Here is a 19330-nt window from a genome sequence, read left to right as displayed (position 1 = left end):
TACCCCGGGGACAGGTCAGCATGCAGGCCTTGGTGATGACTGTGGTCTCTTCCATGTAGGATCATGCACAAAGACGAGACAGGAGGTGAGAGACCTCACAGTGGTATGGCGGTTCCAACCCGCTCTCAAACACATGCATGCACACACTCTGGTTTCCATGGTAATATGTGTATGAAAGTGTCACAGAAGCAGGAGCCACCTTCCCAAGACTGGAGGAAAGTCACCTCTTCCCCAGTGGGCTCCGGGTACTTGGACACAAGGACAGACACAAGCACCATGCAGACAGACAGACAGACTGAACTGCCAAAGAGGAGTGTGGCCACACAACCCTGCGCTGGCTGCACTGGGCTTTTGTTGGTAGATGAAATGTGCTTCTTCTAACTGCCTCTGTGAGACTGGCCACATACCCCACAAGTGACAGACAGACAGTCACAATATGGGCATCACCTCAGCCTGTACCCACCACTTCCCCTTCCACTCCTGTTTCTCAAACCCACCAAACTTTTCTGCCACTGGACCTTGGCACGTGCCCTGTTCTATCTGCATCTCATCACCCTGACTTCCCGTGGCTGCCCCTCTTAGATCTGCAGTCTCAGCTCCAGTCTCACTCCTCTGAGAGTCCCCATGACTATACTGTTCAAGTGACCACTGCTAACTCCATCTGGTCCCCAGGCACTGACCACAGAGAAGTCTTTTGCTCTCTGTCTACATGTGGCATGTCAGTAGCATGTGGCTAACCCCTGTGCGGGGCCTGGTGAGGAGTGTGGTGTGCCATGTTCAGAAGTGTTCTAACTGTGTCTAGTACCCACCCTTCGGGTGACACCGCTGCCATCACTGGGAGCCCTCAAGCCTGCCAGCAAAGACGACTTGGAAACTCTAGAGGACAGAGAGCTGTCATGAGGGACAGAGCCTTGGGCCCTACTCCGAGCCTACCCCCTTCCAAGGGGCCTTGCCTTAGGCCAGAGAAATAGTTAATAAAACTGAGGTCTAAATAAGCATTTGATTAACAAACGATAAAATAGCTATTGTGTCCCTGAATTAAGCTGTAATTGTGGTTGATAATTGGCTGGTTAGAATTTAATAAGCTACAATTAAATAGAATGGAATCCGGGGTAATTATGTGGTCACAGAGCCCAGGGAGAAGGGGGAAGGGGAGGTAAGAGGAGGCTTTCCTTGCTTTGACTTTGCCACTGGTGTGTGGTGGTGGGCCTCCGTGGGCCTCCGTCTGGCTTGCACAGAGGTGGGATGATGATGGCGTGTGCACCTCATGTCCTCCTCCATCTGTCACCTGGCAGTGATGGGCACAGGTACCTCGTCACTACTCAATGCACACGAGCCTTGCCAGGGCCACGGCACCCTCAGCTGAAGGAGACATAAAAGAGCTGCTGGCACTGTTCCCTGCGGGGCGGGAGGCCAGGAGAGTGCTGGGAACATCGCAGAGGAGGGAGGCAGGCAGGCGGGAAAAGAGGGAGTCCTCTTGTCTGTCTAGGGAAGAACCAGACTCAGAGAGGGAGAATGCCCACTCAAGGTCACACAGCAAGCAGATGAAGAGCTGGGGCACTCACAGACTGCCTGTGGATTAGAGGTGACTCCACTGGCCTGCAGGCTGGAGGGCGTTCCTTCCCGGGTTAGCACCCAAGCCCTCCCCATTTTCATCTGTGACCTTCAACAGGTAACCTTACTTACAGGCTATGTAAAGATGGCGGCAGTTCTAGAAATGTGGCCGTAGCCCAGTGTGTGGCTATCCCATGGCAGGCAGGTGTGGCCCCTGGCAGACACACAGGGCTGATGGATGGCCACTGCCTACATAGCTGTTTATGACCCCATCAGCGTTTTTTTTTTTTTTTTTACAAGGTTGCCGGCAGTTAATTTAATTAAAGATCCTGTCCTGGATGTGATGGCGTTTCATATCTCACTGGCTTAACGGAGCTCAGCTCGAGTGGCTCTGGGGTTGTGGAACCTCTGGGAAGGAACTGAAGGCTGCAGACACAAGGTGGGTCACCGTCATCAGCCCTTGGACCCCATGAGACACTACAGGATCGTCACTGCCCAGTGCACACTCTTGTCACCATAACATGGCTTGCCTTCTCACTTTAACCTCACGAGGATTCTGGGAGGTAAAGACCTGTTTCCACTCTACCCCTTCGAGGTGAAGACATGGATGCCCGGGGCACTGAAGCACGGCTTCCTACCAGGCAGGCAAGTGGCTCACTCAAGTCTTGCTGCATCCGGTGTGCAGAACACAGCTGGGTTCAGGTCTTGCCCCAGGGGAGTGGCCTAGTTACCACAGCAGCAAATCCTGGCAGAACCTCCCAGAATGACATTTGTGGGCACATTTGCTGGTGGCCCCCTGTCCTCCTGAGCCATGACCACACCAGCACAGTGACAGTGACCACAGGTCTCCAGCTAACAAGTGCCCTAGCTCTCAGAAGTTAAATTCTCTACCTCACTCTTAATATAGGGAGCAGAGGGGAAAGCCAGACACTTTGTCAGGGCCAGCTCCTACCCATCCATGGCTTCCCAACCTGGCTACCTAGCTCCTTCCATGGGGTACATTCCAAGTTAGCCTGGGGCTCCAGACACAGTCCTGACTTCCCCAGGTCCTCCTGCTATCTGGGTCAGTGGCTCCAAGGCACCTTAGAGAATCCTGGTCTCTCTCTGCTAGCTCCTTGTGTCTTCAGGTTTCTCCTAAGGCCTCCCAGTTCACGGCATCCTCTCTCCCTAGCCTCAGCTACAGCATGGCAGTGCTGTTTCCAGAAATAATCTGAACTATACCTCACAGGGCAGAGGCCAGCTCCTGTAGCTCCCACGCCACCGTGTGTAGGCACAGCCTGTGCAATCCACCATCTTACAAGGCACCCACCCACTCCCAGTGCTCCTGGCCCCATTAATTCCAGGAGGCCCATGTGCCCTCCTGTAGGCCACCCCTCCTGGTGCCTCACATCCTGGGTGTGTGAGGCCTGCTCTTGGACCTTCCATGGATTGCCATAGGCCCACCGAGCAGGTGGTTTCAGTCTCCATCAGACTATACACCCTCCAGGGCACACCCAGGTCCATGGCCCCTTGTCTCAGCAATGTCCTATTTCCGGGCTGGACATTGGAGGCCAGAAACAAGAGTCCGAACTCTGTTCTGCCTGGCTGTGTGACCCCCAGACAGCCAATTTCCTCGGTGTCAGAGCGGCGGGACTGGATCTGGGCTAAGGTTGGAGAGATAGAGGGGCCGGTGCCGTTCCCACCCCCTTGTCAGCTCAGTCCCAGAACTGCCACCACCAGGCAGGCTGGCTGAGAAGCTGGAAAGCCATACTGGTGTGGAACCTCCCACAGTAAAAAAAACGTTGACAACTGATTTAAACATTTTAGACATTGTATTGGCCAAACAAGCTGGCAGTCCAAAGCCAGACTAAATAATGCCCGAGGTCTCTCAACTTTACAAAATAGGATCACAGCAGGGCAGGGCAAGGGGGAGTCCCTTCCCTGGCCAAGCACCCTGGCTCTGTACCCACCCCGCTGCTCAGCTGCCTCTCCCCTGCTTCTCCTGACCAGCACTCACTCTTTCTGGATCTGTCTTCTCTGCAGTGGATGGATACCCTGAGGCCAGGCAGAGAGACTGGGGACTCATCTGCCACCCACAGGTGCCTGAGGCTTCACTGGGATTAGTTAATATCCATCCATCGTTAGCTGAGGCCTAAGACCTTGTCCCTTCTAGAGGCTGAGGGACAGCAAGAGCTATGTGATGCCCTCTGCCTGGGAAAGGAGGAGGCATGGAGCAGCCTGGGCTTTCTGGCCTTCAGGCTGGGCTTCACATGGAACCAAGGAGCCAGCAGAAGGTTGCTGCAGACAGGGGTAGGGGCAGTGTGAGCTGGCAGCCCCAGAGAGCAGATTCAATTAAAAAATACTCCCCATCTGGGAGGGAAGGAGCCCAGGCCTGGCTTCAACCTTAGAGCTGAGACGAGGGTAGGTATCTGGCCACAGCCATCACACCCCTGACAATATAGTAATGAGCCTTCACCCCGTTTTAATTATCCGCTGTCCAAATAATTACCAGCTTGTTTATTTCACTTAACAGCAGCCATACTTTTTCTCCTACTATCGATTTCCATGTTTTCTTGGTTGGTTCGTTATCTTTCCTACCCCTCTCATAGGCTGGTTGGTTCATTATCTTTCCTACCCTCTCGTAGGCTCCTAAGGTCTTGGGTGAGGCTGGGAGAAGCAGAAGAAGGAACTCAAGGAGGAAGGGGAAAATGGGTGAGCGTTTACTGTGCAGCCTGAGGGAAGCCGCTGTCCTCTCTGGGCCTTGAGTCCCAGAACCCTCATTCCTTCCATGCCTGCTCATCTTGATGAAGTCAGGGTGGAATGTCTGAAAATGAAAGAAAGGAGGGAGAAGGCGGTGGCAAAAGCTACGTGTCCTCCCTGTCAAGGACCCCTGAAGGGACAGGCAGAAAGAGGGTCAAGGAAAAGAACAGACGGAATCTTGGAGGGGTGGGACACTAAATGCCAACTGGGGTCCTGAGGGGCCTTTGGGACAGAGGCCTGGCTTTCTCTTGTTCCCTAGGAGATTCACCCAACAGCAGCCCTCCCCGAGTCTGTCCCCCATCCTTGGCTTCTGCCTCACCTTGCTTTCCATCGCCATGGAAACACAGGCGATGCTATGATGTCACCTGAGTTGCAGAAGAGCAGCCCATTGCTTTGGTTTAGGTGTGGGGGTGGAACATTAAAGGGGGGGGCGGTCAGGGCCTCTTTGGGCGAAAGATTTAGAACTTTTTAGACGAGGTCATGTGCTCTTTAATAAATCACTAATAATTGCATGATATTTAAATCTTAATACAAACCTGCAGTGGTCCCAGTAGGGACCTCCCACCCCCAGGCATTTATGGCTATCGGGTTGGAATATCTAAAAGTTGGAATCAGCCTGACTGAACGGCTACTACGATGCAGCTAAATGGGTAATTGGGAGTGAGAGACAGTACCCGTGGATATAAATTACCTACAGTAAACTCAGGGCATTAACAGAGGGTTTATTATCAATTATCTCTTGCTTGTTCCCCTTAAAACGAACTTTAAGTATATTAATGAGGAAATTTACGAGTCTTAATGAAATGGGGGAAGTGTAAAGAGGCTGAGCCCTTCCCCCAAGCTGGCTACCCTGGGACACTCAGCAGTCTGGTCCCAGCTTCGTGTGGACACTGGGCAAAGCCAAGCCCTACCTACTTTGTCCACCCATCTCCCAACCCTGACCCCAGGGGACAGGCGCCGTGGGAGAGGGGGGCAGCTTTGGTAGCACAACTGTTTGTTCATCCAACAATTCCCACCAGGGTCTGCTGCTGCGGGAGACTGAGGGCAAGGAGACCTTCATCTGCCCCCTCAGCACAATGTGGGCACTGCCACCCGAGCGGCACAAATGGAGTGTGGTGGGGGAGGGGAGGGCAGAGAGAGAGAGAGAGAGAGAAAGGCGGTGGGGAGCTGGTTCTCTCCAGGCTTGGAGGCTGCTCCTAAAGGAAGCCAGGAGCAGAACCTTTGTGTATCTGTGTGTCCACCCCACTCCTTAGCACGTCTGTCCCCACTGAGATGCACTCCAGACACAAGCAGCCACAGGCTGGCTTGCTTCAAGGACGGCTCGACCTCCTTCCGGTCCAATTCACCGCCCTGCAGCCTTGGCTCCCTCTGGTCCCCAGCACCAGGGCTTCTGACTGTCTCTGCTGTCCTTGGCTTCTCCTGACACCAAATGTAAGCTGAGTCTGGAGTGGCAGCTTAGAATCACCACGCAGGGCAAAATCAGGCTTGACCTCTGTCTGGAGCCCACCCACTGGTGGGGGACAGGCACTGGCCGCATCATCAGCGTGGGAAGTCTAAGGTTACAGCCTCCGTCAGATTTGGCTCAGTGCTCACTGCAGCAAATCCCTGGGGAACCTGATCTGGGTGCCTTGGGCAGGTCCCTGCAGCAGGCCTTGCCAAGCTGTGTAAGATGCCACGGCACAAGGCTCGGGGGTCTGTGAGGATGCCCTTCAAGGCCAAAGCACTGATCTTTGGAGTCTTTGTCCCCATCCTGCGTCTCTGCTTATCACTGAGTCGTGGTGCCGGTCGGTATCCATTGGGAAAAAGTGCTATGGGTCTGCCGGTTTTCTGAGGTTCTTCCCTCTGGGCCCCTCTTCCTTGTCCACCACTCTTTGTTCTTAGGGGGCAACGGACATCACACAGACCTCAGATCAGGGCATTTCCCCTCAGCCATCCATGTGGCTACCCGGCTTCTTCCAAAGGAGAAAGCATTACCCTGGCAGGAAACCTGATTGCTCTGCCTCATGTTTCTCCTGGCCTCTCCCAGCCGCTAAGCCTCCCAGCTCCATTCTGACTTTGGGCCTTGATATCTGCTGTTCTCTTTGCTAAGGATGTTCTCTCTCTCTCTCTCTCTCTCTCTCTCTCTCTCTCTCTCTCTCTCTCTTTCTTTCTCTTTCTCTCTCTCTCTCCCTCATGCGCACACACAGACACACACACACACATAGCTCCTACACTCAGTACTTAAGAAGTGTCCCTCACCCCCACCCCCACCCCGACGTGCTTCAGTGCCCGCCCTCTACTGGGATCTCCGCTGGGCTTGCTTCTTTGCCTGACTCTCTTGCAGCATGGTCAAACAACCCCATAGGCCCTCAGTCTACGCTGCCAAGGGAATGGATAGCTCCCTGGGCACCCCAGGCTCTGGTCTGTGGAGGGACTCAGGGTGCTTTCTGTGTAGCAGGAGAAACTAGCAGGCACAGAGGCCGCACATAGGCCTTGTATGGGGAGCTATGGGGGAGCAGGCAGTGTCGGAGGACATGTCAGGCGGCTACTGCAGAAGCAAGGGTGTGACACTTGGTGACAATTTCCTTGATGGCTGCAACACTGGACATGGGAGACCAGAGAGGGGTCAGACCCAGAGAAAGGGTGACAGTGCCCCCTAGCAGGCTGTGGGAGGCTGCCAGACAGAGCAGGGCCCACAGAGGAGCTACACCTGCACAAAGCATCCACCCGGGCACAGCAGGTTGAGGCTAGGTAAGGCAGAGCAGAAAGCAAAGATGGCTGTCACTCCCTGCTCAGTTGACTGAGCCGATGGCGATGGCGGGTCAGCCAGGCATAAACAAATAGCCTACCCTGTGCTGTTGAGGGAGGCGGGGTGGGGCTCCTCTGGCAAGCTGCAGAGGCACCAGCTCACTCTGCCGTAGATCCTGTGTGTAATGGCCTGCCAGCTGAGAGCACAGGTCAGGGAGTCCACAGCTGGCACCGAGGTCTGATGCCAAGAATCCTTATGGATAGGGTAAGTCACTGAGCCATGGTGTTGTGGATGCCTGACTCCAGCTGCCTAGCAGCAGGTATGGCCCCCTTTGCCTGGGGCAGAAGTCCACTAGCCTTAGGCTTCAGGCTCTGACCAACCGGGAAAGACCACACACAGCTACACACAAACATTGAGTTTCTGCCTCCTGCTGAAAGAATGGTAGGGGCCTCATGCAGGTCCGCTTCCCTGACAGCTGTCTGTCAAAATCCCTCTGGCCCTCCCACAACCCTGCTGGAACCAGAGGGCACTGGTTGAACTCAGGTCTTCTGCAGTGTCCTCCTAACTCACTGCAGACACAACTCCAGGGTCTCTGAGTGGAGATACACCATCTTTCCACTGCCTCAGGCAGGGCATGAGGAGGGCTCAGGAGAGCAGTGCTCCTCCCCCCTGCCCCCCCATGAAGGGCAGGTGGTGTAGACCCAGAATCATTCCTCAGAAGAGGACATCCCATGGCTGTCCTGCAGCCTGGTGTCTCTTGAGATTCCAGGATTTGTCCAGGGGGTCTGCCAGCACCTAGGGCCTCATATCTGCCTTCTGACACTTCAATCACCTTGGACCAGAGTTCAGTTGTGTTTATTTTTAAAGTGCCTTATCCACCCCACCCCATTATGCAGCTTCATGTGCTTAACTGTCTCCGGCTTGGGGAGCCTCTCCCTCTCCCTCTCCCCACACCCCCACCTCCTGCCTCTGTAAACACCCGTCTCCTCTGTGCCTATAATTAGCCCCAAACAGAATAATTCATAACAAACTTTATTTCTTGTGGCATCTTTCTTGCTAATGTGTCACTGAGCGCCTCTCAGCCTCAGCAGGAGGGAAGCGAGTCTGAGGTGGGGGTGGGAGCAGGTGGGAGAAGAATGCTGGCCCCACCCCACTCCCCAGCAGACACCAATCCTGTGACACCTGCCTTTTCTAGAACGTATCAGAATGGACATATGTAGCATGTAGTTTTTGTGTCAGGCTTCTTCCACGGTGCCCCGCTTCTGTGGTTCACCTGGGCTGCTCTCTGCACACACAGTGACACTTTCTGTCACTGGACAGCGTGGATCACAATGTGGGTGGATCACAGTGCATCTGCCTATTCTCTCGGGTTCTTCCACAAGCAACCTCCGCCGGCCACAGCGGCCGCGCTGAATTTGTAACCGACCCTGCCTTTGCTGGATGCTTTGTCTCTATTTACCGTGACATCTCAAACATGTGTCCCAACAGCTCCGTGGCTCTTGCTATTCCCATTTTGCGGATGACAAACTACAACTCGTGTTGGGTCATACAATGAGCAAGATGCAGCAGAGCAGGACAGTCTGGCTTGAGTCTGCTCTAAGCCTCTGCTCTGCTGCCACCACAGCTCCTCTGTGTCCCGTGCTGGGGCTGTGAGAGGCCCCAGTCAGAGTTCCAGTTCCCCCAGGGCTAGAAGTACGTGCCAGACTGCCACGTCCTGGCCTGCCATTGGCACCCACAACGGCCTTTGTCACTAAGAACCTCTGTAGGCAGAAGGAAGTAAATGAAAGCTGACACAGGGCGCTTGCTATGTTAGTTAACCATTGCTGAGAGCTCTGAACCCGGACGCTACAAGTTTAGCTAAGGAGTCAAAACTGCCTCTGATGTTCCCACAGCAAGACAAGTAGGACCAAGTCCTGCCGCTCTCAGCTGGGCCACACCCCCATTTCTGGTGAAGGAAGGGGTGGAGCTTCTTAGCTGGAGAGGAAACAAAAACTAGGCAGAGAGAGAGAGAGAGAGAGAGAGAGAGAGAGAGAGAGAGAGAGAGAGAGAGAGTGTGTGTGTGTGTGTGGCTCAGCCTCTTCTGCTTTGCATGCCTGGAGGGCAGTGGCCTTCTCTGGTCCTGGAGCCAAGCCCTCAGTGTGGGCCATGGGGACGGGTCTCACCTCTGGTGCCACTTGTCCCAAACAGAAGAGGTTGTTTGTTTGTTTGTTTAAAGTTGACCTAGACCCAGTCAGTCCTCTTGGCTCAGACTCAGGGAACAGACAAGCAAGGTCAGGTGGAGGAACCTTCCCTACACTTACAGCTGGCTTCTGTTAGGAATCACTCCTGGGACTCCCAGGACAGAGAATCCTCTCACTCCACTGCCACTCCAGCCTTGCACAAAGCCAGCAACCCCTAGAGGCTGGGCTCTCCAGAGGGGAGAAGGGGATGAGGAGGGGACACCTTGCAGAGCTCAGGAGCTCAGAGGGGAGTGGGAGGGCGGTTCGTTAGGGATGCTGTAAGACCAGCTGGTGGAAAATGAATAACTGCTCTTGGCTCTCACACCCAATTCACAACCCAGCCCCATGTCCTCACGCCCCTCACAACCTCTCTCTGATGCTTCGAAGTCGCCCCTCCCCCCAACTTCCTCCCTCTGACACACAGCTCCTCCTTTCCCAGAGACCCATAGGCTCCTTACAAAGCCCCACAGAGACAACATAGGTCCACAGGTTAATGTCCTGTAGTTCTGTGGAAGAAGCAGGGATGAGGGAAAAGACTGGGCCACTTCTGCCATGCACACCCTGATGCCAGCCAGCATGCAGCTTCAGGGGCGAGAACTCGCACGCTAGATCCAATCCAGGCTCTGTGATCTGGGCACAGTACAGCCCTGCTCTCCCTGACCAGTGGCCTTCTTGGGGTGTACTGATGCTGTCATAGCACCCCACTGAGCCAATGTGGCTGCAGCCATCCATCGCTCCAGCCCTGGGACACATGTCCACTCTCTTCAGTTCCTGCAGACCTTGTTGCTCCGGGTTTCTTGGCTCTGAGCATCCTCCTCTGATGCCTCCGTGGCTAAGCAACCCAGCTTTATCTCCATCTCACTAAAGATGAAGTGCTTTGGAGGATGTATAGGGTGGGGCCACAACAGAGGAGCATTCACTCAAGTGGGAACCAATGAGGTAGCTGCATCTCATGAGTGGATGTGACATCAGAGAGGCGGTTGACAAAAGGGTCTCCTTTGAAGAGCACTGGGTATCAGCAGGTGGAATGGCTGGACACAGCAAACTAGTCAGGGAACAGAGAAGGGGGCTGCAGCGCCATTATTGGATGCCTTTAGCTGCATCCCTGACCTCTGTCTCTCCTTTCCCCATAAACAGCAGCTCTATTTTCTTCCAGGGGTCCACCACTGTTCATAATTAGCCAAGTGGTTTGGATGGACCTATGCCTTATGTGCTCCAGGGTGCATCCTTGATTGGCTCCAGTCAAGTGCCTCTCTTGTTTTGGGGTGGCAGTTGACCTGAACATGCATGGAAAGGGGTCAGTGTCCTCCTAGGAGTAGGACAAAGCATTGAGGGTTGGAGCTGCTGCAGCCACCCTGTCACCAGAGGGCACGGAGAGACTGGGGGCTGGGAGAATAGTCGAGAGTGACTGCACCTGGGCATCAGGCTTTCCTCAGTTAGCTATACCTGTGGGTTCTTCAGTTGCAAGGATCAATAACACCTACTTACTGTTTAAGTCAATTTGAGTTGAGTTTTCTGTCATACTGCAACCAGAAGATTCTTAACTGAGGGGGTTGGCTACAAAGTCTGAAACATGAGCTGAGAGGCAGGAAGATGAAACTGGCAAGGCAGATGAGAAAGGAACTCGAGTAAAGGACATGCTATTTCTTTAGGCGCCGGGGAGGCAGAGAAGGCTTTCTTAGTAGGAGAGTGGCTCCCTGGCTTCTCCCAGAGCCATCAGAATGCCCAGTAACCCCTGCTTCCTACCTCACTCGCCTCTTAGCAGAGTCAAGCAGTAAATCGGGTTTGTTAGAAGGCATGGTAACAGTATTAGTCCACTTTTTGGTTACTGTAACAGAATATCCCAGGCAGGCTAACTTTATAAAGAAAGAGGTTTACTTAGTTGCCAGTTTTGTTTTTGTAGTGCTCAGGCTGAACTTGGAGCCTGGAACTTGCTAGAGACAAGTGAGCTAGCTGTATCTCCCCACCCCTTAGTCCACAATTGTGGAGGTTGAGAAACCTCCCTGGTTCAACCTCCGGTGAGAATCTCATAGAAGCTGGTATCCCAGTATTAGAAGCGTGCCTGGGAACAACAGCTCAGGTCACCATAAGGAAGCCAGAGTGCTGGGGAGGGCCGTCTGTGCTCTTGTCTATTATCAGCCTTGTGTGGGAACCAAGGGGTCTGTGAACACTACTTTAACCTCATCTGAGAGCAGAGCCTCCAATATACCAAGAACATCTCTCAGACCCCACCCCTTAAAGGGCCCGCTACCCTCTTCACTACTACACTGAGAACCAAGCCTCCAGCATGTGAACTATTGGGGACACTTGGGCCACACCCAACCACAGCAACCACTTTATCTGGGAAAAGATCTGAGAACTTCAGTGGATGCCTACAGGATGAGAGTCTCTACCCACAAAGGGGGGGAGCTCCCTTTGACAGAGGGAGCTCCTTTTGCCAGCCCTATTGACAGTAACTTTCTCATGCAACAGTGTCCGGTATACAGCAAGAGTGAATTCTCCAGAGGGCTTTTAGAGGTGGCGACAGGGACCCCTCAAGAGCTACCAGAGGTCTTAGCAGGCAGAGTGCAGGTCTAATTAAACTAGCTTTAAGGACGTGAAAGAGGCCAGGAGCTGTCCGTGGTACTACGGCACCAGTCCCTGCGAACTTCACAGCTTACTGACTCGGTGTTTGCTTGGAAAGAACTAAAGTCATCTTGGGAGCTGGGAGGAAAAGCAGACGCCGTAGCCTTTCTGTCTCTGTTCATGTCACTCCCAGAAGACCTTCTGCGTGAGACAGATAACCTGGCAGAGACCCAAGCTGCCTGTTCTCTCTTCATGACCATGTCTCCATCCTGGTACCCAAAGCTTTCCAGGACTGTGGGTCCCCAAAGGGCTCAAACCTCAGCCCAATCCAGAAGCCTGTGCTGGGGACTCTGGAAAAGCACGCCAAGCAGAGACAGGCAATGGGAAGACAGTTGGAGAGACAGGTTGCATACCAATAGCAGTCCCTGGAGAGCCAGGCGGGTGAGTCCAGCCTTCACTGTCTCATGGTGCACAGAGGGAGCGGTGGCCTCCCTGTGATGCTGAGTGAGTAGGAGGCAGAAGCCAGCACTACTGAAAGTGCAGGCATGGGTGTGTGGCTGGAAAAATCCACAGGTCGGAGCTCAACATAGGGGCTGGAGCGGGGGTAGGGGCAGGAGTAGAGGAGACAGGGTTCCACATGGGGACTGGAGTATCCGTGGGGATCAGGGGACAGGGTGGAAAGGAGCCTCAGAGCAGAGCTGGGCTGTGAGAGGGGAAGCAGCCCCATCAGATGGGAAGACACTGCGTGCCTCATTGCAGACTCGCACGCAGACAGTGCAAGCAAGTGGTCATGGCTGCCCCGGCATCCTGCTCTGGTGGGACTCCCTCTCTGATACCGTCTTCAGGGGGCAGAGGCCTCCTCACACTCTAATTTTGCCCAGGAACCATTCCAGCTCCACAATCCACACACGTATCTAAACCCCCCTGGAAGCAATTTATATTTCCAGCCTGTATCACCTCTAGGGGAAATGATTTTCAAAGTTTGTTCCCTGCCGAGTACAGCAGGATTTCCTGTTATTGGTTTTAAACCTGCCTTCTCCTGAGCTTGGTTGGGGGCCAGGGTGGGGAGGGGGCTGCCTGTGAGGCAGCGGTTTAGCCAGGGAGAGGAGTGGCCCCTTCTTGCTGATTCTATAGACTTCCCTGTTTCCCCACGGACTCTTCTTCTGAGCTCGTCCCAGGTGGACCGGGTTTAGTTTATATACTGGTCTCCTTTCTACACAGCTGTCTCGACAGCCACTCAGCTTTCAGGAATGTCACCATTCCTGCACAGTGTCATTCCTGGGCTCTCAGCTGCTCTCACATCTCTGTAAGTCCAGCTCTCACCGGGAGGTCAGTGCCTCCATTCCACAGATGTGCAAATTGAGTTTCTATAGCCCACCAGTCAATCTGTGACCATCCCCTCCCCCAACTCTAATGGGTATACCTCCCACACGGGGCCACATTGCAGGCTACATCTGTCCTCAGCCCTGCGATGGGAGAGGGAACATGGATAACTTCCCCAGCTCCCTCCTCATCCCGTCCAGTGCACTGCTGTCATTCTATGCCCCAAGTCCCCTCTACCTAGACAGCCTCCATGATGTGACCCCATCCACACTCAGTGCCATCTTCTGTCCAGCCCACTGCCTTTGAGGTGAGACCTCCCTGAAAGCCATCTTTCACTGGCCTGGCATTTACCATCACCCCAAAGAGTTGAGATTTAACTTTAAACTCCATATTTTTTCATACATACCCAAAGTCTTCCAGATATTTTATTTGATTGTTAGAGAGAGAGAGGAGAGAGGAGCTTTGATTCATTGCCCAAAAGCACATCTCTGATTCTCACCAAGACGGTTGTTTGACTGGCCAACCTTTTGTTTCTTTTCTTTCAGTTTGTCAGTTCTTTATCAATGAGAAAACAGTTGCTTTGAATTCCAGATGAGCCCATTTCTGAGACACTTTTATACAGGGCTGCCTCTCCATTCCTGCTCAGGTGCATGTGTGTGTGTGTGTGTGTGTGTGTGTGTGTGTGTGTGTGGTAATGCTCATCTCTATGCTGCCCTCCTCCCTGCTCAGCCACACACCTGCACATCGGGAGCTCAGAGCCGTCCTCTGCAGAGCCCAGTTAGCTCATAGATTTGACAGAAGGGAAGGAGCCAGAGCCACGCAGGAAATGCCAGCACAGGAGAGAAACGCATGAGGGGCTATCGAGCATCTGCAACTATGGGAAAGGTACAGGGGCTCTCCTGAAACTTGGACCTCGGTGGCTGGAGAATCCTGGACGAAGGCTGCTCCTGACTACCAGTAGGGGCCCAATGGCTCCCACCCAAGAGCATTTGTAGGGGACTTTCATACTGCATTGGCCAGTGGCCACTGTTGATAGGCAGAGATGGGACTGGCAGGAAGCCCTGAGTGCCTCCCCTGTGGCGGGGGGCTGGCCATGAAGGGCAGGCAGGCTTCCTGAGCTGGCAGCAAGGTCACCTTCACCCATGGGTGCATCCATCCCTGGTGCCCAGGGCCAATGTCCACTTCTAGGTGTACAAGCCAGTGAGCCCCAATCCTCAGGCCCAAGTGCTGTGTGAGAACCCCTGTCCTAAGTGACCCAGGCCAAACCTCACCTCTCCTTGACAGCGCTGCTCATAAAGTGAGGGGCTTGCCTGCAAAGTCTGGGATTTCTGAACACTTCCATGAGATGCAGTAGCCACTCGAAGTCCCAAAGAGATGGTGACTCCCAGCCATGTCATACAAGTGCCCTAAAGGGCCCACGCAGGTCTGACTGTCCCCTTGCGTCTTTGACCTGCCTTGTGGCTGCAGCTTCGCTCAGTGTCTCCTTACCACTGGTACACGACAGACCCAGACTGACAGCAGCTCTGGCCCAGAATGTTGACGGTGCTCCCACAGGAGCCTTCAAAACAAATGCACAGCTCCTCAGAGACCCAGGAGGGAGGAGATGCTGGCAAATTGAATTGTAATCAGAGACGCCATCTCCCAGAGCACTGCACAGCTTCTCTCCAAGAGACTGGGCTAGGCTCACTGGGAGGCAGGTAGAGGAAGGGAGGGGTGAGGGCAAATGGGGACCATCAGAAGACAGGACACAAGTCTGACCCTAGCAAACTCTGTGCTGTTTCTTACAGTTCTGACATCAGATCTCTCTGGTACCCACTTTTTCTCTCTCTAGGCATTTTTCTTCCCCTTAGGGTCCACAGAAGACTCAACAGAAAGATCTTTAAATGAATGGTCCCTCCCTGGCCGTGGGGAATATATTAGAGGCTGAAGCGATGGCCAAAGTGGGACAGTAATCCAGGAAAGACAGGGAGACGAATCAGGCAGGCTGGCCCACTAATGCCGTCCATGTATCACCGCAGGGCCTACATGCAGAGAGCCACTTCTCAGCCACAGACAGGACAGGGACAGGAGGGGGACCATGTCTCAGCTCCTTTGTTCTCTTCTGCATGCCTGACAGCGTGTAATTATTTCATGTCTTCATCTGTTCACTGGGGTGTTGCCTGCCCCCTGCACTTGAATATCAGCTCCATGAGGGCACGCATGCAGTGTCACTGGACATCCCGGCAGCCCAGGTGGGGAGGCTCAGAGCCCAGAGCAGACAGCAGCACTGTCAAGCACTGAAGACATGAGCGGATGCATGGAAGAACAGGTGGGCAAGCCAGTAAACTGGTAAGTGAGGCCGTCCAGGGCAAGCCCGCCACCTGCACCCAGCCTGTCTGGGAGAGCCAGCTCTGAGGAGGCCTGGAGAAACCCCACCTGCTCGCACACGGCAGCCCGAGTGGGCTTGTCTGGGAGAGCCAGCTCTGAGGAGGAGCTGGCTCTCCGGTCGTCTGCTTTTTACTCCAGATAGCTTTCCGTTCCCTGGCCTTAGCTAGGACCTTGGTTCCCGATGCCAGATTCACCTGCCAGGGGACTTGAACAGGTGTGTGCTGAGAGAAGACAGCCTGCCCCAGGCTGCCCCAGGCTGCCCCAGGCTGCCCCAGGCTGCCCCAGGCTGCCCCAGGCCCTTGAGCTATCCCTTCCCCAGGGGGAGCGAGCCCTGCTGTCCTTTCTGGCTGGCTGGTGCTCTTTCTCTACCCTCCCATCCTCCACTGTGATCTTTCTAAAGAACGAATTTGGTCACAGTGTTTCCAGCTGTTGAAGCTCTCATCCTCTCTGGAAGGGATGAAACGTCTTAATATGGAGGTAACAGGATCCTCGTACGACATGGATCCTACTGATCTTCACAGCCTAAGGTTACAGACCAGTACCATGACAATGGATGACCCCAATGTACCCATTCTACAGGTGAGGACAAGTGAGGTATGCAGTTAAATGGGAAACTCCAGGTCAAACAGTAATAATAATAAAAGTTGTGGTTAGAGCCAAAATGAAGCCAGGTATGCCCACAGAGCTTCTCAGAAGGCTGAGGCAGGAGGATCACTTGAACCTTAGAGTTCAAGGCCAACCTAGCAACATAGCAAGACATCCTCTCAAAAATTAAAAATAAAATCAAACCCAGCCAGGCGTGGATTTCCCTCCCGATACTGTCCTGAGCAGGTTCCAACACTAACCGGGTTAGTCCTCACATTGGCTCTTCTGTGCAGACTTAGCCTGACCCTTGACCTCTCTGTGCCTCTGTCTTCACATCTGTAAGATGGGCCCATACTCACAGCCCTCTTCAAAGCTCCATTATGAGGCCTCAATGAAGAAATGTACGTGGATGTGCTCAGGGCAAGAGTGTCAGTTCTGGGTCCAAACACAGCTGCCGTGGCCACTGGAGAGGACGATGTGTGTAAATGAGGACTGTACAACAGGGGATATGGAAGGCCTTTGAAGACCTCAGCCAAGAAGCACGACTCAGTGGCCAGGATCTCCGAGGGACAAGTCGGGGAGGGGAAGCAGAAACAAGGTGGGCTAATAGGACTTCCGAGAAGGACCAGCACGGAAGAAATCCAATATGGAACCAGAACACCACCCGGGTGTGTCGAGGGGTGTGCAGGATACAGCAGGGTGAGCAGGCCTGCAGAGAGGCCATCGGCCTGTACCCACACAAGCACTTCTTCGTGCGAGTGGCAAGAGGTACCAACCCAGCAGTCTCCCTTTAAAGGGATGCTGGGTCCCTGGGCACCAGTTTGCTGGCTGCAGGCTTTCCTGGGAAGAGAAGGTAGGTGTCCCTGCCACGTTAGACAGACAGGTGATGGGCAATAGGGGTACCTGGTGCAGGCACGGAGATGCGGAGGGCCTTTAGAGATTCCACACCGGTTGACGCCAGTTGCCAGCTGCATCCACATAAATCGTGGCCTGGTGCAGGCTGGCGTCCATTAACATGAAAGATTCCATCACACTTTACAACCTCCCTGTCTTGTACGGCGACAGCAGGTAATTAAAACAATAATTGTTTTCTGATGTTGCTTCTGCCGAATGATAAAAGCTTCCAGTTATTTGCCTTTCACTGAGGGGGTGGGAGCCTGGGGGAGGGGCTGACCTGGGGACACACAGAGTGCAGGCGGGGCCACGGGAGTTTGGGAGGTAGAGTAGGGTACAAGGAGCCTTCTACATGGTTGTCAGAGAGAGGCCTGCAGGGAGAAGCCTGGTTCTCGCACACATGTACATGCACATTACACACACACACACACACACACACACACACACACACACGCACACGCACATGCACACGCGCACACACACACACACACACACTGGTCAGTACACTAGAAGGCATAGAACCCTGCAGGCATGTCCTTCATCCCTTTAGAGACAAGAGAGAGCCACATAGCTTGGAAGCCCCAGAAAAAAAGAATGGGAGATCCCAACCAAGAAGGCTGTCAACAGCAGACAGAGGAGACAGTCCGCGCACTGGGGAACCCTTCGCAGTGGCTCTTGGTACACCCAGAGAGGGAGGCACAGACCACCTTGGAGTGAGAGTGGCAGAGAAGAGAGAAGGGTCAGGTCTGTGAGAACCAACCCATTAACATATCTGCTTCCCTTGGGCTGGAGAGATGGCTCAGTGGTTAAGAGCACTGAATGCTCTTCTGAAGGTCCTGAGTTCAAATCCCAGCAACCACTTGGTGGCTCACAACCATCTGTAATGAGATCTGATTCCTTCTTCTAGAGTGTCTGAAGACAGCTACAGTGTACTTATATAATAATAAATAAATCTTTAAGAGGGGGGAAAATATCTACTTCCCACAGATCATCCATCACCCCCCTCCCCACCCCCACACACACGAGCATTGAGCATAAAAACCCACAGTCCCCGCCCTCGAGAAATGTAAGCTTTAGTGGAGAGAGGTGTAAAATAAAGAAGGAAACAATGTAATTAAGAAGGCCCACCCCATTGCTGATAATGTCATGAAGTCGCTACGGCAGAGAACGTTGTGTGCTGCTGGGTCTGACATGGAGAAATGGAGAAGATGAAGGTGGAAGCTCCTAGGCTCCAGACCTGCATCTGAGGATGCATCTTCAGGCTCCACCATCTTCACTCTGTCACCCTGCTACCTACCTGTCTGCCTTGGGCACACTCACCCCCACACCCAGGAAGCTTCGGAAGGGTGGAGTGATAACTACTTACACAGGCAACAAGGCTATCATACTTGGGGACTCCCTCACCTTCCCCTCCGCTGCCCGGGAGGCCTACAACATGGCACCCTAATGCTTAAGACAAATACTTCTTAATCACTAAAAAAATGAAATGCTTTCACGTGAAGATGCTAATGTATTCGCGATCACAGCCTTGGACTGACAAATTAGCACCAGTATTGTTGGTAGCTACATTTATCCTGGTGGTGAGAAACATATGTGTGTGCGCACTGTGTGTGTGTGTGTGTGTGTGTGTGTGTGTGTGTGCGCGCGGTTTGTGCACATGCACGCATGCACACACAGAGGAAAGGAGGGATGGAGAGGCCAGCTCTTGGTTTGGGGAGTGGTGCAGAGGAGGCCCATAAATCAGACAGCTCACTGTTACCTGTCAGCTACAGGGCCAGTCTCAGCTGCCCCTACTTTCCTGTGCCTGCCCATTCTGCACCATGTAGCCAGGAAGAGCTGGTTGGCCTCCCTCGAAGACAAGCCACCTGCAGACTCTGGGACCAACAAAGGAGTGCACCAAGAGATGAGAAAAACAATTTTACAAGAGTTCAATGTTTCAAAGATAGGCATTGGGGTGTGAAGAATCGGGAGACCCATGCATTGCTGGTTAGGAATATAAAGTGGTGCGTCTAACGCTGTGTTTCCTGAGCCTGTTCAGTGCAAGAGCCACCTGACTCAGCAACCCGACTCTAGGAGTGTGCCCAGGAGGATGGAAAGCAGGTATTTAAGCAAATACTGGTACGGAAATGTTCAAAATAGCATGGCCTGCAACAGCTAAAAGTAGGAGCACACAATAAATAGGCTCTTCAGCCTCTGGGCCAGAGATCGCGAGGCTGGCGGTTCACTTTAGACCTCTGGATGATTTTCTTTCAACTCCAGTTATACAGAAAAATGAAGCTAGGACTTCCAGAGCAGACTATTAATGAAAAGCACAAAAAGACAAAAGGAAAGGGAGAAAGGGAGGAAGGAAGGAAGG

At 53.4% G+C, this 19330-nt stretch overlaps 1 protein-coding gene and 1 long non-coding RNA gene across 4 annotated transcripts in view; one reads left to right on the top strand and one right to left on the bottom strand.

Moving 5' to 3' along the window:
- Positions 1-19330, bottom strand: part of Unc5a (unc-5 netrin receptor A) — a 59125-nt gene that overhangs the window by 23959 nt on the left and 15836 nt on the right. The window lies entirely within an intron of this gene.
- LOC116081621 lies at positions 1197-2100 on the top strand. The gene is made up of 2 exons (XR_004114936.1): positions 1197-1307; positions 1855-2100. It is a non-coding gene; the product is annotated as an uncharacterized LOC116081621 (long non-coding RNA).

This window comes from Mastomys coucha, unplaced genomic scaffold, assembly GCF_008632895.1.
Source record: "Mastomys coucha isolate ucsf_1 unplaced genomic scaffold, UCSF_Mcou_1 pScaffold7, whole genome shotgun sequence".
NCBI classification, from domain to species: Eukaryota; Metazoa; Chordata; class Mammalia; order Rodentia; family Muridae; genus Mastomys; species Mastomys coucha.
Note: the sequence above shows the minus strand (reverse complement) of the source record. Positions and strands in the feature narration are given on the sequence as shown.